The sequence below is a fragment of the Vidua chalybeata genome, chromosome Z (assembly GCF_026979565.1).
Source record: "Vidua chalybeata isolate OUT-0048 chromosome Z, bVidCha1 merged haplotype, whole genome shotgun sequence".
NCBI classification, from domain to species: domain Eukaryota; kingdom Metazoa; phylum Chordata; class Aves; order Passeriformes; family Viduidae; genus Vidua; species Vidua chalybeata.
The window spans coordinates 21,115,516-21,133,585 of record NC_071570.1 but is presented as its reverse complement, the minus strand read 5'-3'; the positions used below and the strand labels follow the sequence as shown (position 1 = coordinate 21,133,585).

Here is an 18,070-nt window from a genome sequence, read left to right as displayed (position 1 = left end):
ATAAAAAATTCACATATTCCTCAACACTTCAGCTAGGCAAAGTATTATGAACGTGAAAGGAGCCATTTCAGGAATGAAAAACTAAAGATTAACTCTTCAGCTCCATATATATGTACATATACATGTTTATATATGTATGTATGGTATCCAAATAGAATTTTACTGAAAGAAAAAAATCACATTTCTGCATATGCTACTGAAATATGGAATTGCAAAGTAAAGAAATCATTAATCCACAGTGGTATGCCATTATCATCTACTTAACTGTAGATGTAAATCATCTATTTAACTGTACTTTTTATGTCATGTGTTTCAATATGCTGATATGTTATATTGATACAGAATCAGTTTACAGTTTGGAGATCTTGATTCTAGTGAAAAACAATGGAAAATCAGACAAAATTCATTGATTCAGCTTTGAGGCAGGGAATAGTCTTGGGCTAAAAAAAAAATTTTTGTGGACTTTGCATGTCAACCATGCAACACAGAGAAACAGAAACCAGAAGGGTTTGGAATTTCTACATGTTCAACATGATTCTCATTTCAGAGCAGGAGGTTGCAGCACATGGGTGTGTGTCGCTAGTTTATGCTCCTGGTTGTTCACTTTTTTATTCCTGTAAAATTTTTTTTTGGAGATTAGATTTCTGAAAACAGGATACTGGTGAATATGGAGAAAAGTACCATGGAGTTTTCAGTGAAGTGGGAAAAAACATATGCTCACCAAATCATTACAGTTTCTGTAAAGTTAGTTTTGAAAGAGAAAAAGCTAACTGCACTTGAGCATTTCATAGTAACTGACATGCCTTTCAAATAATTTCCTAAGTTCCAATACTTTCTTTGTTCTATGAAGCAGAAGCATCAGTGATTCACATTTCTTTTTAAACCAGGAACTAAACAAAATATTACCTGCACTGTACCTATTTTTTTCCCTTTCAAAGTTATAATTTAGTAAATTATTTCCTACAACAGAAAAAAAAAATGCAAAAAGCTGATTTCAGCTGTCCTGATACTTCCTTGCTTTACACTGGCATTGTTTTGTTTTAGAATCACACACAGTATCACAGAATGACTAGGTTGGAAGAGACCTTCAAGGTCATTGAGGCCGACCCATGCCCTAACATCTCAACTAAACCATGGCATCAAGTGCCATATCCAGTCTTTTTGTAAACACATCCAGGGATGGTGACTCCACCACCTCTCTGGGCAGACCATTCCAGTACTTTATCACTCTTTCCATAAAAAACTTCTTCCTGATATCCAGCTTGTATTTCCCTTGGTGCAGCTTAAGACTGTGTTCTCTCGTTCTGTCAGTTGCTGCCTGCAGAAAGAGACCAACCCCCACCTGACTACAACCACCTTTCAGGGAGTTGTAGAGAGTGATAAGGTCACCTCTGAGTCTCCTTTTCTCCAGGCTAAACAACCCCAGCTCCCTCAGTTGTTCCTCACAGAGCTTGTGTTCCAAGCCCCTCACCAATCTCGTTGCCCTCCTCTGGACACGTTGAAGTGTCTCAACGTCCTTCCCAAACTGAGGGCCCAGAACTGGACACAGCACTCAAGGTGTGGCCTCCCAGTGCTGAGTACAGGACAAGAATGACCTCCCTGCTCCTGCTGGCCACACTATTCCTGACACAGGCCAGGATGCCCTTGGCCTTCTTGGCCACCAGGGCACACTGCTGGCTCATGTCCAGTCAGCTGTGACCAATCCCCCCATGTCCCTTTCTGCCTGGGCACTGTCCAGCCACACCGTCCCCAGCCTATAGTGCTGCAGAGGGTTATTGTGGCCAAAATGCAGGACTCAGTACCTGAACTTGTTAAACATCATCTTATTGGACTCTCCCCATCTATGCAACTGTTCCAGGTCTCTCTGCAGAGCCCTCCTACCCTCCAACAGATTGACACACAATCACAGCTCAGATTTGCTAATGGAAGACTCAATCCCCTCATCCATGCTGTCAATGAAGACATCGAACAGGACTGACCCCAGTACAGACCCCTAAGGAACACCACTTGTGACTGGCCACCAGCTGGATAGAGCACTGTTCACCACCACTCTCTGGGCCCATACTCACTGACCATGAAGCTCTAATTAACTGGACCTCTTAAAATTCTGATAAATGAAGTATCATATGTCTCATATAGATTAAAATTACTCTTAGCACTACCAAAACATATATGAAAATCCTGCAATGAGAGAAAATCATCCATGACTGCATTACATTTCTTTTCCTCCTATTTTGCAAGTTTTTTTCTTTCAAATGAAAGGAGAACGGGAAGATTTGGAAGTGGTGTTTGCTTTTCATTTGCAGTGTAGAAACAGTTCCTCTAATACAATAAATTTCACAGTCCCCTGTGTTTCAGGGATTAGTACCATTCTCACTTAATTTCAGGCACAGCGCTTAAAAGCAAACTGTAGTCTCTTGACATTACTACAATATAATGATTAAATGCATTATAAGAGCTGTAGACAACCATTTGCCATGTAGATATTAATTCTCACTTTTCCCCTCCCTCATCATGAGAGGAGCAGATAAGAAATATTTCTAATGCTCTGAATCCTGAAGCTGGTGTCTCCAGCTGCCCTACATCATTATTATGAAGCTGAGGTACCAAGCTGTGGTACAAAGCTTATGCCCATTGTACTTTTCCAAGTGTTGTCTATCATGGAAAGTCTTACAGATAAAATAATTTCTTAATTGTTACTCCTTTCTTTATCAATGACTCTGTGTGTATAGTACTGTGGATGTACATTTAAAATTAGCTTGTACTCCCTTTTGCAGCTTCTCTGCAGACAATGGAAAAAAATTTCCATTGCTGTTTCCCCACAGCTTTTCTCTGCCTTGAAGTAGGCTACTGTAAAAGAAAGAGAAGGAATAGAAATTGAGAGTAAAATGGCATTTTAAACTCTTTTCTCTGTAGGCTCATTAAAATTTACAAAGACAGAAGTGCAGATGAGAAGAAAGTATTGCTTAGGGTTGATTACAGGTTTTTTTAGAGGCCTTAGTTAAGGTTGTGAGACCTTTATTTTTCATACTATCTAAAGCAGCTTCTAAAAGCAAATAGCCTAAAAGATTCCTTAATACTGGTCCCAAAACAAAACACTAATGTAAATGTGACAAAACCTTCCTGAATTATTCCAAGATTTGATTTCAGGTTTCTGTATAGATAATTTCAAAGACAAATTCAGACAATTTCAAAGAGATCTTATGGCCATTTTTAGAATATTTTTCTGATATAATGCAATTTCATTTCTGTTTTAAATTGACTGGTAATCACAGAAATTATTCAGAGCACTGACAGAAGTATGCCTTCTCTCACAGAGCCACTGAATGCCTGCTAAACCACAGCTGTGATATAAAGATGGGAAGTTGTGCCAGTAGATCACAACAATTACAGTAAGCAAATAAATACGGCCAGAATAAAAATCTAGTCAATGGTTTTGCTACATGAACAAAGGCTACTAACAGTGGCAAATATGAGCACATTTTTGTAAATGTGAGCCACTGGAATATTCATATTTACATTTAAGTTTTCAAAACAAAGATTATTTTTAATTGTGTGTGACTTATAACTGACACCAGCTTCTGTTTTATTTTATGCCTTCTCAAGCATATCTCTGTTTTGAATAATCTGTTTGTTAACAATACTTGCTTTTAAAAGCTAATCTAAAATTTTCACCGGTTTCCCATATATGCATAAGCCAGCCTAAAATCAATGACGTTGTCAAAAGCATGGAATTGGCAAGCATTATAGATAGCTAAATTATCCATCCACAGACAAGTGCAGAGAGAAAAAGATATAGATGTGCAAGGATGAGAATTTTTAAACTCACCAACATTTGAAAGAGCAAACAATAAACCCCTCACAGCATTTTCATTGCTGTATATCACAGTACTAGCAATAGGTTGTCGAAAAATCATCTCTATTAAAGCTCATGTCCAAATGCTAATTGTCAATTACTGCATTAGTATTTAATGGTAGAAAATATGTCATACTACTTTAAAGATACATCTATTACACTTTATGCATGTCAACTTGGCTATTTTCCTATATAGTTCCGCTGCAAATTTCAGATTACAAAAGAAGTTTTGATCTACTTATTGGGAGCAAGATTTTTTTTTTTTTTTTCTGGTAAAAGTCAAGTGGTAATACAGAATGTCTCCTCAAATTTCATTCCGGCAATTACCATAAAAGATGGAATATAAACACCCAAGCTGGCTATTACTCTGTAAGGAAAGCTCACTTACTTGAAGGTTCACTAAAATAAAATGTGATAACAGGCGAGATGTCACTCTCAAGCCTTATTGCTTTTCTCTTCTTTAAGGACTGAATATTTACTGATATACTTCAAAAAGCCAGGCTATAATTCTGTTACTATTTTTGGAAAAAAATATGAATGCAGAGACTGGGCGGGGGGGCCTAATAGCAAATAAGGGAGGGTAAAATTATTATTTTTTAAAAATCTATAAAAGCTGTAGACTAACAGGTTAACTAAATCCCCTTAAATATTAGAATTCCTGACAGCTGCAAGAACAAGAATCTACAATGGCAGTAGCCAGTACTATGCAACACTGAACCATGTAATTTACATCTTAGTGAAATTAAACATAGTATAATGGCTTAGCTTCCAGGCAACAATGCTATTAAATTTGCTGTAGCAGATTATGACATCATCTGAAACCCCAGGATACACTTTCAAGCCAGCTATTATGCTTGTAATATATACTGCTTTTCTGGTTAGTTTTTCATTTAATTCATTGCAAGGATTATGTATTTCAATGGCTGCACACGCTATCCAGCAGAATGGCTCTAGAATATTGGTAAGCCAAAGTAATGTCACTTAGGGAACAGAAGTGATATTATTATAAGGGGGAAGAGGTCAGTAAATTACTTGGTAACACTCAAATAGTATTTGTTAGAACTGTGATATGACTTTTCTTCACTTTTCTTATCCAAGATGTCTTTTATTTTGCCAAAAAATCCTTCTGAAATTCTATGGTTTTAAATTCCTGCTGTTACAAAACTGTGTATTCAGTAGAATAAAGAGATTAAGATGCAGGATAAATGAGGGGGTTTTGTATGCCAAGAATCTGGTGAGGACCCTAGATGGATGTGAAAGCAGTTTTCCTTATTGACAGCAGCACAACAATCTCACCTAGGAAGATTTTCTGTGATCAGGTCTCCACCAGTGATTGCCTCAGCTGCTTACTGGTCTGGGCTCTGGTTCTCCGATGAGCTGGCAAGAGCAGTTTTTGAATGATATCAAGATGGGTGCGGAAAACTGCTATAAGAGATATATTCTTGAGCAGTGAGAATAATAAATTATGTTCTTGTAAATGTTTAAATATATGTTTAACTCATATGTGTACTCATCCAAGACGTGGGTGAACCTACACAGGCAGTGATATTGTGTATGTGTGTAGAAGTCCAAGACAGATTCTCTTCTTAAGGGCAATATTCAAAATGTCTAAAATAATCAGTGTCCAACTCACTGGACTTAGCAGCCCCCCATCTCCTTTTCATGCCATAAACTTCAAAAATTGTGTGCCAAAAAATTTTATATGAGGTACCACAATGTTTAAAAGTTATGTATCTCTAGCTCTATAAACAACTGTATGCGTGTCATATGTGTCTGTATATGGTTTAAGGGCAGGCAACCAGATTTCCATGTAACTTCTGACTGGATGAGCTGTTCCTTAGTAACAGATTAGTATTGATTTCAGTGCCAGGAGTCTTGCAGAGCTAATCTTTATTGCCACTGAGCAGGTTTATCAAAAGTTACATCCTTGTCCTTCCACGTCCTTGGTCAATGCCAGTGCCTCAGTTGGTTAATTAGCTAAATGTGGATATATTTTCCCTCTTCAGTGTTCATCTGCCAGAAAAGCATTTTATTGAAATATGCCTCCTTTTTTTCATTGTTTCAAAGGTATCAGTCACACTATTGATAGTTTGCTTTTTGAACACATAGATTTTTTAAAATCAAAAAGTGTTCAAATTCAGATAGAGCTTGACCACAATTCATAATCAAACTCACTGATGTACTTTGTACTTTGATTCCAGTGGCATAAGAAAAATAATTTTCTAAGTAACAGTAGTAATTGAGATGTATACTGATGTTTTCACAGCCTACTTATCTGCAAATATGTTATTATTCCATTAGCTTCTAAGTAAAAGTAAGTTTTTAACAGTTATCTTTATTTGGAATCTCACAGTGTTGCTTTTGCATGTCATACTCCTAAGGTAGAAGCATTATAGTCTTTTTACTAGAAATAACCAGGATATATGCTCTAAGAATGCACCTAATGCAGAAACAGACCTAGAGATGGTCTGAAGGCAGTTCCTCTTCAATGTCAACAGATCTTTAATTTGACCTGTCTCCTTTTGCCAATAGTAGCAGTACTATTTACTTGCACCACTGGCTGAAAAAGGCCAGCTGAACTGGCTTTACTAGAGTCAGAAATGTAACTTGGTCACTCCACTGAGTTGCCTATTCCAAAATGCTCTTAGCACTTCAAGCAATGCAAAAAGACTCAATGTGTGTGTGTGTGTAATCTCTGGCCAAGGGTCAATGCAGTGCACGTTTCCTACAACTCATAAAGAGTAGTGAAGCAGATAGTGAATGTTACAGCTCTTTTGGCTGTTGTCATTACCTAAGTAACAGCAGCTGATTATTCCATATTTTTATATGATTTCTTTCACCAGCTAAGTATATTTTCTGCATAGACAGCAGTATATGTAGATAGAAACAGTGTATAACTGAAAAGAGATGAATTTTGCAATGAGAACACAAAAGCATTCCAGGAGAATTTTATCTTTCCCCTTAATCAAAAACAAACAAACAAACAAATAAACAAATTTGGAATTAATCTAATTCATCACTGTTGCATACATGTTATTTGTTCTTCCACGTTCCTGTGATATCTTCAAGGTCCTCGTTTCTAAAGCATTTAATGTTAATAAATAAACAAAACCACTTCTCTCCCTGCTCAAAAAAAAAAAAAAAAAAAAAAAGCAGAAAGAAAATGAAAACTCTGAACTTGTCCAGGAAGAGAAACTAGTTACATTAGCTCAGCTTACTGTATGACAGGTAATGCCTTTGAAGCTTATTGCAAAAAGCTAAACTAGACATCGACAATTGTATTTACAATTATTACCGAAGAGAAACAAGTATCTGAGAGACTGATGGGCAGCTGTCCCTTTCTGCTATGGTTCACAAAGTTGCTTTTAAACAGGCTTGCAAGAGAGGCATTGCAGAGACTCAAAAGCAGACAGGTATAAACAAAGAAATCAATGTCCTTAAGCAAAGCCCAAAAGATACAATCCTTTTAGCCTAGACTCTTTTACCTCCATCACTGCAAGCAATGCAACATGTTGCTGAACCATTTTTTCAATTCTTTGATATTCTTCCTCTTATTCCATTTATTCTTTGGTAGCTGTTGGTATTAAAACTGATGTTCACAAAACTGAGTGAGTTGATTAATAGGTACTTCATACATCTGGTATTTCCTTATAAAAGACTGGTAAACTTATTTCAATTATCATACCACCAACAAGGATGCAATCTGTTCACAATGGCTGTTTACGAGTGGCTGCTTTGGGTAATGGCTGTTTTCTTAGCATGGGAAATGAAATATAATATTATTAAACAGAGATATGCAGAATGGTGTGTCAACTTATCCATCTTCCTGATGTTTATAGGCTTAATTTTTTGTAATGTTTATTTTATTTTATGGGACCAAACATTAAAGTATCACTTATTTGAAAGCATCTAATTTCTTTTATTTTGGTTTTAATGTCCTTGAATATTAGCATCCACAAATTCATGTGCAATCAGTGCAGAAAACCTGTGGTAGGTACTCTATTAATCCTATTTAGAGAAACATGTTGTAATGAGAGAGATAATGAACCACGGAGTTTAATTTTTTTATTTTTTACCCACAAGGCTAAGGTTGTCTTCTTTGGTATTTTTTTTAAACAAATCACCTGTAAAATGTCTTAAAATGATGTATGATAATCTCAAAATTGCTATGAAAATACAGTGTGAATGAGAAAGCAGGAAGTGCAAATGTAAGACTGGATAGTGAAGAAGCAGACATGAACATAGTAAAGATTTTAGACACAACAATAATTAAAATTATGTTAGATTAATACCTCAGGTAGTGAAAGAAAGCACTGTGGTAAAAATTCAGCTTCTTAGTAATCATTAAAGTGTAACTATTTATTTTTCAGCAGGGAAAGAGTTTTTTTAGATTTGCAAATCTACCCATCAAACAATACCTTCTTAGATCTCAGTAAATGATATTTGAAATGCTAAATATATCAGAACACCTTCATAAACCTCTTACATGTCTAACAGAGACAGTATCTGTTTCAGATACTCAGATATTTAAGTCTATCATACAAATTTGAATTTCAATTAAGGTTTAATTTGGGGGAATAAGAGAGAAATGCACATTTCTTCAAAATATAAATGGATAATGAAAACAGAAATGCTTCTAAAATTTTAAGGAGCTTTAAAAACTAATGTTTTTCAACAGATGATATCTCAGAATTTACGCAGACATAGAGACATAGAAAACAGAAATCACGTAGATGCTCCTGCCAAGTTAAAATGTCTTTCTTCCTACCATTACAGCAGTCACTGCTGCTAAGAGAACTATTTAGGATGGAATGTTTCCTTTATCTTCTTCCCTCATACCCAGTAAACATATACTGAATGCTTTGGTATCTGCCACCATGTATTTTTTCCCTCTTCTCATGTAAACCTTGACTGCTAGTAGTGATACCACCTTTGCTCTGCTGCCAGCTTTAACCTGCACTGTGAGTCTGCTGTTGCTCCTTAGAGTAAATGGAGATGCATTCTGCAGCTGTTTAGATAATATCTCCTTCCTCCTCACATAATTATTCTCACAGTATTTGCTTCTTGTAGGCTTCAGCTTCTCAGCAACGTCTTAATACTGAGCAATAGCTGAGGATTTTTCATAAGGAGCTATATTTCTGGTTACTTAAGATAAATAGTATGAGATAAACAGTTTCAAAAGCACTAACATCACTGCCACTAAAGGCTGGCCACTCAAAACATGCCACTGAAGTTTTGCCATTGAAAGCCTTAGTTTTATGAAGCCAGACTTACTTCACTAATGCTTACCTGAGCTCAAACAACTTCAGCGACAAAGGCTACCTAAGATGTCTCTTTGCTTATTGCATGAGGCTGATTCCTTTTGATTGTGGTTTTTGATATGAAATTAATGAGGTTTTTAGTCTCTACTACATAGCCAAAGATGCTGGACGGACAAAGAAGGGAGGTTAAAAGGACCATTTAAAAAAAAAGGAATGCATTGAATACATTAAATTTATTGGGTGAAACAATTTAATGAAGAAAAATATTAATTAAATTATTAAAGTCTAGATTGCAAGTAGTAATTAAAAAGGCCGTTGCTATGCAACCAAAAGGATTTTTGTGACAGAGTGCAAAATTATATTTGTTAAGTATGCTGGTATTTCACTTTGACCTTTTTCAGTCATACACCTGCCCAAACTGTCTGTAAATATATTTTTGAGAATGAAAACATTAAAGATATCTGCAGGATGAAGAAGCAGAAAGACTATTTGAATTAGTTAATGGCTTTTATTATGGTAAAAAGGTTAAGGAATCTGTGAGATAAAAATAGATACACATATATAATTATCTATAGAATTTGTATGCTGATATTTAATCATAACTAATGGATTAATTCCTACCCCAAACACATGTCCTGATCCTAAAGACATGAAAACATTCATTTTTATAATGTAGTGTGTGAGCTAAACCCGACCTCTCCTGAAGGTTTTAAATAACAGTTAAATCTATTACTTGTATCAGAAACCTAAGTAGTTGTTCATAATAATTAAGGCAAATTTTTGCTTTTCCTGGAATACTTAGTCTAAGATGTGTGTTGGTTTCTGCTATAGTATCAATTGTTACATGTGAAAGATTTCTGTTGCCATCGTGTTATACTGATATATGTAAGAGAGAAAACTAGTATGTAGATAGACATACAAAAGAATATTAGGGCACACATATAATTCTATGAAGAAGCATAAATTGTGTTCAAAATATGTATAGAGTGCTTCCACATATACCCCATAGTCAGGCAAATTCTGCCTTGGACTGTGCTTTGCAAATGGGAGGGAGATCTGGTTTGCTGGACCTGAAGGACTCAGCTTAGTGGTTAAGTCAGTTATTTCTTCAGGTTGATTACTGATCGTGTGACCAACCCAAACTCAATTTTATTTCATTCCCTATAGTCCCACATTTAAATCACAAAACATTAAAGATTTTGCTTTGTTGATGCGGATTCTTTCCCAGTGATATCTCAGCCAGAAAACTGGAGGGAGTCTAAATTGGGTCTAACGAACTGGTTTCTTGAGAAATGCTGGATCACCACCAGCACCCCACATCCAGAAGCAAAGGGCTCCCTCTCTGGTTAAATCCTGTTCTCTGCATTGTCACTTGCTTCGTCTTCTTTGATTTTTCAGAAAGAGAGTGAACAACAGTGATTCTTAACCAGAATGGAATTTTTTGCAGATATGAGGTCCTACAGACATTTGTTTGCCCTTTTGTTTCTTTTTCTTATGACTTCCTTAATTTCCAAACATAAATTTATTATGGTTTTCTAGATAGGTTCTCTTCAAACAACCATTCAGAATAGGCCCTAAAGCCTCTTTTCAGATGCTGGAGCAGAGGAACTGTAAGATCTAAAGACAAAGTGTATCAGTAGGGTGGAGAGATTACTAAAAGGAACTCTGGGACATTTGCTTATTATTTGTGCAGTAAGCTTCTATACACTCTTACCCTTCTATGCAAGGAATCTAGGTGAAAACAGAGTATTCTCTTAAAGGATTCTGTAGGTTCTCTCTATATATGTTAGTTAATGGGTGCTTTCAATTCTGTGAGACATAATTACAAAAGAACATGTTGATTTCTATATGTGTGTCCTGATGAACTCAGTTTTATCTTGACTCTATGTAGAAAAAGCAGGTTCAGAACTGTCTTTAATCAGGAACACCATCTTCCAGCTCTTTTTGTTTAAAGACAATTTTGAAGTTCTATAAAGCAAAAAGAGTGTGTTCCACTGCCCAGTGAAGTTACAGCTCCCTAAAATTTTTCTGTTTTCCTGGACTACAGATAAAAGTCAAAAATAAATTACAGGAAAACTTCAGCATCACTGGAAAGACAGGAGTTAGAATACACATTATACTTCAGAACTATTTATAAACACACACAAAAAAATTTGATCATTTTAGATGAAAATCTTATCCAACAGACCAATGACAGGAAGAATCCACAGTAGTTGTCTATATTGTGGAAAAGAGATTTTTTGCTGCCTGTAAACCTTCTCTGTAAGTTGCCATATTGAATAACTGTTAAACACAAATCACAATAACATCATAAAGATTTAGTACCCTTAGCTTTAGTAAATTAGTTAAATTACCCAGTAATAAAATGAGTTTCCTACCTCAACTTTGTGAATTCCAGCTCCTGTTACAAAAGAAAGGAAAAGATTTTCAGAGAAGGGTACAGAAAGAAAGACATTTGACATTGTTTAGCAAATATTTCACAGAAAACAAGTTCATAAGTTTGATTAGAAGAAAAATTATTTTTCCTATATGTAATCTCTAGCTATAAGAAGATTTTGCAATTTATTAAAATATTTTTTATGACACCTCACTGCATAAAGTGAGGTGTTATCATAGGAGAGACAACTAGGAGAAGCTCTGCTCCAATTTACATACAAAGAAATTTTAAAAATACATGAAATTGAAGTTCAAATATACTTAAAAAAAAGTCACTAGCCTGAAGTTTTAACCCCATCTTTTAATCAGTTAAGCAATAAAACAAATTAAACTCTTTTTTTTTAAATATTAATATATGGTTCTCTAAGTTTATTTCTCAGTTGTCTTGTCAGTCATCCTCATTTCAGTTCTGACTTTTTAATGTATTCTGGCATTACTGTGCACTCTACTGTTGCTGTTGCAACGACTGTACATCCTATTCTTTCCCAGTAGTGTCTCTACTACAAACCACAAACAATTACAAGAGATTTCCAGAAGTATTTAAATTTGTTTAGCTCTCACAAATTTCCTAAACTACACAGTATAAAAGCCACAATCTTGACTTTTTACCTATGAAATTTATTCTCTTCTGTTTCAGTTACTTCCTTGGAGGTGGAGTGAGAAAAACTTGTAAGACATGATAAGAAGAGTATGGATGTAGGATTTAAATTTTTTCTTCTATTTTGATGGTCTCAGGCACTATCAATACCAATATCCATATCATATTACATATTCGACATTCTTTAATTCAGTTTGTGCACCAAACTACAGTCCTCTGGGAACTTTAGAAGGGATTTAAAATATAAAGACAAAGGAATTGTCAAATAGATGGCTACAGCTCTTAGTAAATAACCAGGTAAAATCTCTATACAAGAGAAAAAGAGTCCAAGTCATCTGGATGACAGGTTTTTGAGTTTTTTCTTTTAATTTTGTCATTAATCAATGGCTTATACTTGACAGTTTTTCAAATCTAGATTTTGCAATGTAACCTGCAACAGATGATCATAATTTTATTTTATGTAAGCCAGTGCCCTGCAAAAACTGTCCTTATAAGGCTCAGACTCTTTCAGAAATCCACTTCATATTTATGTTTAAATGAAGCAGACGAATATCATCTTCTTTCCTATTAACACCTCTGCAGGAGATAAAAAAACCCCACTCCTCCTTTTTTATCCTGTCACTTCCTTGATATAGTTAAAATACTGTCAGAAAAAATCACAAAGCATTAAGGAAAGGAGCAAGTTTGTGGAATTAGAATTTCATATTTTTGATGAACCTGAACTAATCTTGTAAACTCCTTAAAACTTAATCCTACCACTTTTTTTCAAACTGTTGCTTAGAATCAATATCATGTTTCCCCTCTAATAACAGCTCTCTGGAATATTTTATGGATTTTTTAATATTTTTATTCATTTGATCTACTTTTCTAGAAATACATGTCATAGTTTGAAAAAGGTAGGGTTGATGTTTGAATAGCAGGGCAAATAAGTGGTGTAAGATCCTTTACTAATTTTGGAATAAATTTCTCTGTGGTGTTTCTCCAGTTCTGTTGAAAATCCTAATTACAGCCATCATAGATTTTTTTTTCCTTTTATGCCTGGTAAGATTTTTTTTTTTTTTTTTTTTTATTTGGGCTTTAGAATGTGTCAGCTTATGGGCTTTATTTCATCTTTATCTGCTTAGCCAGTGGGAGTCAGTATTGAAAATTAATTTGATTCAGCATAGCAGCCACATTGTGCAGAATATCATTCAATGAAGAGACTAGATAATAATAAGACAGTTACAAATAATTTAGGAGAAATTACCACCAAGAAAAGAAAGAGATCCATTTGTTTGATAGTGTCAGGTGCCTGAATGCACCGATCCCTGTGTAGAAGAATCAGAGGGTTCTAAAAACATTGCTGATAAGGAAGACAAAACCTAACAGACCCCTGAACTGAAGTCAATACTACACCCTCTGGTAGAGTGACCTCCTCTTCTGAGATACCCTCAACACAAGAAAGATGTTGACCTGTTGGAACCAGTCCAGAGTCACTACTTTGATTTTAGAGGTTTGAGCAGTTTGCCTGTGAAGACAGACTGAGAGAGCTGGGGCTGTTCAGCATGGAGAGGACATTATAGTGGCCTTTAAGTACCTAGTGGGAATCTACAAGAAAGCTAAAGAGAGTCTTTTCACAAGGGCACGTAGTGACAGGACAAGGGGGAATAACCTTAAGATGAAGGAGAGTAGGACATGTAGGGGTGGTCAGGCACTGGAACAGATTGTCCTAGAGATGTTGTGGGCTCCCCATCCCTGGAGGTGTTCAAGACTAGGATGGGTGGGATTCTGAGTAAACTAGTCTAGTGGAAGATTTCCCTGCCCTTGGAAGACAGAATGGAACAAGATGGTCTTTAGGGTCCCTTCCAACCCAAACCTTTTCATGACTATCTGATAATGAAGTTATTGGTGGAAAGCTCTTGTCAGTGACACTTAAGGAGAGTCATACTAGGCACTATTAAGGCAGGATCATTATCTGTGTATCATTACATAGCAAGAATTACAGTGACTGAAATATCAAGTATAGAGTCAAGTGCCACATTTACAAATTTATCCTGTTACATAGAAATATAAAGTTTTCATGAGTACAAGAACAGCTTAAGAAGTTATTGGGTTCCCTCTCACTTCTCTTTCTTTGTATTTGTATTGACTTAGTTTAAAGCAGACTTGGCCTTATTCCTTTTTTCTCTGCTTAGAACTGTATTTCATGCTTATTCTGATCAGCCAGAAAACCAGAAACAGAAAACACAGAAATAAGATTTAATTTCAAGTGAATTATTGTTTCTTTGAATTTTTCTTACACATAGTGGCTATCTCTTCTCCAGTGTTTTGCCATTCTAGCTATTCACAGGACTTTTGCTGTGGATCATTAAGTTAATGAAATAACTTCAAAAGAAAATGTGCCTTTCCAGACACAATTTTGATACTGTACTTGCTTTGTCATTGGAATATTGGCTATTACAGCTTCACTGCCTATGAGATTGGATTAAGATTCTGGAAATAACTTTTTTTAAAAGGGTTGAAATTACATGGGGCTTTAAGTGTTTTAGATAATGAGGCCTTGGATGATCTCATCTTGCATGCTGCCTACCTTCAGTTCAATACTTGGATCACAAAACTAGCAATCTGCCCTGGCTAATGGAGTTTGGAGTTATGAAACAATGTAAATCCTGTAATTAACTGAGGAGCAATAAACATCTTTGGGCTACTTCTTCTGCACTATCATCTTGTACTCGTACTTGATTCTGGGTCTGTTGTATCAGTTTGCTTTCTTGACTTCATAATATATATGTTCTTGTGACCCTTAATTATAACAATTACAGTGAAACTTCAAAAAGTGGATTTCTATAGCCCTATTCATTCTACATAGGAACAAAACTCACTGGGGGAATTTCTTGATTGTTATTTCATTTAATGTAATAAGAATTATGTTCTATAAGTAATTGCAGTTAGCTTCAGTTCCAATTTCTTATCAATTGATACATTTTATTCCCAAATATATTTTTGAATTATTTTTATTGTCTTTTTCACATTTATTCAGAAATAAATTCAGTGAGTTTGGGATATATTGGATTGCAGATTTTAAAATTTATTCTGATTTTTTTTGCAAATTCAACAGTCAAGATATTTTTGTATTACTCAGCATCTTCATCCATGAAGACAAATCAGCATGATAATTTAATGCTATGAGTGTAAACCAAGTTTTATACTGTGTTTTTTTCCCAGATGGTAGTCATTAAAGGGATAATCAAACACAAGACATGGAATACACTTGGGAGACTAGAGTATTGTGATGGAAAAATGTTACATGTTGTATGTTTTTAGTTGGTCTTTCTTCCAATAGTCTCAAAAATAAAAACACAGCAAATATTAAATTAATTTCAGCTTCACATTTCTGACAGTGTGCCAACTTAACTGTTTTACTTCATTCAAGTGGTGAATAACCAATCCTGATTCAGCCTATCATTTAAAAATCTAATATTCTCTACAGAAAACACTATTCTTGATCAAAATACCAGTTGTCTTGTCTAGTCTTTCTGATGTCATGGGAGTAACATGGATATTTTCTGAATTTGGGTTGTTATCCATTGCATCAAAGTGTGTAATAATATTTCTTGTTATTAGGAATTCTGAAAAACATGATGCTTATTTAGAATAAAATAACTGGTTTGTTTTTTGAAAAAGCTTTACCATGAAATAAAAACCACTTGATTTACATTTTCTATTTAATTTTTATATCTTGTTTAGAAATGTGACGGGAAATACTATTAATATAAATAAAGAAGATTGAAAACAAGACAATATTGCTGACTATTTTAATATAAGGAAGAAACAATTACTGTATGATTAATTAATTTTAAATGAATCCTTGTGGATTTCATTTGTCTGGTGGGTTCTTTTTTGATTTTGTGTGTGTGTTTTATATTGAACTGTAAGAAATGCTGGAAAAGTTCAATCTGGACAATGTTTGGCTAAAAAAAGGTTTTGTGTGGGGTCTGCACTCTTGATAGTAAGGAATACTATTAAAATTGGTGACTGGAGAAAAAATGAGGTAGGATGCCAGTGGTTTTGACAGTATCAGTCTATTTGTTTAATATTTAAAATATCAGATATAAATAACTTCAATATTTGGAGAACTGCCAGAATATGAATTATAATATCTAGGTCACTGCCTGTTTAAAACACTATTATCTTCTATCTAGAGTAAAACGTTAAATGGAGCTTTTAGCTACCAAAGAAGCTCTGCCGAGGCATTTTTGGAATACCATATTTACATATATTTTGCAGAAATTCATACAAGGAAAAATCATAAAGAAATAATTTTGATAAAAAGTATATTTTAATCTGTTCATAAATCATTAAAACTTGATCCCCCCCCCCCCAGATATTTGTCTCCCTTTACCACATTTAGTAAAACCATTGATTTTATATGCAGTTTAGTCACATAGTTGCAGTTTTTTGTGCTGGAGATAGTATGATAATTGAACAGGTTGTGTTTCTAAAAACAGTTGTTTTACACATCAAGACAAACTTGTAAGAGAGAAAATGTTTGGGAATAAAAATTCATTAAGTTCAGTTACTGAAAAGGAGCAAGTCAGGAACTGAAATGCCAAGGTTGAATATGGAATCATAAAGGTGTTCAGTTTTCTCACTAAAAGAACTAGTGTTAGAAGTAGACCTTAGACTAGTTCCTAGAGCTTGTAGCAAAATTCATTGCTATAAAATTCTGAGTCCTTCTATTTTGTTCATGGTATGGCAGAGCAGAAGACATTAGAAAGGGAAGAAAACCTTATGATAAACATTCATTCACCACGCTGTTTTAAAATTCACATCTTTACCTCTCTACAAAGGATAGCTGTGGAAGGTAGCATCCCATGAGCTCTCTGCTCTCAGCCAATTCCCAAGTCCTCTGCCCTGGTGATGGCAGTGACTAACCACCATAGCTTAGTCCTCCTGGGGAGAAAAGACAGACTCTCCCATGGACTCCCCCTGGTTTCTCCTTTCCCTGTTCCCTCATTGGTTGGATACCCCTGGTGGCTGTGCCCTTTCCTCTGGAGGCCAGGCCCCTCTGCCCAGCCCTTAGCTCTGCCCCCCACCCCTTCCCCTTCTTAAGCTGCCTGCTCCACAGGCTGGTTCTCTTCCTTGCAGGGTTCCCTTCAGCTTCATGTGATGGAATAAAGCCTTGCAAAAAGAGCCTTTCTTGCCTCTCTCACTGAGCCAGCTGCGGTGAGTGTGGTCTGGGGATCTGACTGTGTTGCCTGAATGTTTGTCCAACCTGCTTTTCTACAGGAGAGGTTTCTGGGAACAGATATTGGGCAGCAGCAGCCACCATCCATCTCCAGAATTTTTAGTGGAACATACCACTGCTCCAAGTAGATGCTTCAGAAGGGTAAACATTAGGGAGACACAGATGAAACATTTAATGTCATGGACTTTATATGAAAGCATGGATATAAACTAGTCAGTAATGAATGTCTTCTGGCAACTGCAACCTGCTAAGGATGGAATATTTAAAACAGCCAGAACAGATGTCTGGTATTAAGGTGGGACAAAACAATAAGTGTAGGCTATTTTAAAATTGGATTTTATCATAGAGTTAAATTGCTGATTTGTTTCCCTGTGAAAATATGCAAATAGATAACTATACACTGCATCTAAATGAAAGTTCATATAAATTATTAAGTTAAAACAAGCTTTAAAAGACTTTTACTGCTTATGGTCTTCACTGTTTTCAACACCAAATGAACCCCTAATAAAGGACAAAGAGATGTCCTTTCCTTTTTAGAAAACACAAATCTTTCAAAAAACTTGGAAGGTGTTTGCATCAAATCTTTGCAAAAACTAGTAAAAACCTTCTAATTGTAAGAAATTTCTTTGTTTTTAATTAAAACCACTCTGGACACATTAACATTTTTTAATATATATATATATTAATATATG

The 18,070-nt window shown here is 35.3% G+C and overlaps 1 protein-coding gene across 1 annotated transcript in view; it reads right to left on the bottom strand.

Moving 5' to 3' along the window:
* The window catches only part of PTPRD (protein tyrosine phosphatase receptor type D), a 975,596-nt gene that overhangs the window by 577,898 nt on the left and 379,628 nt on the right, over window positions 1-18,070 (bottom strand). The window contains exon 7 of the mRNA XM_053932226.1: window positions 11,496-11,518. The gene's annotated coding sequence lies outside the window, so the exon portion shown is untranslated. The remainder of the gene's footprint in view (window positions 1-11,495; window positions 11,519-18,070) is intronic.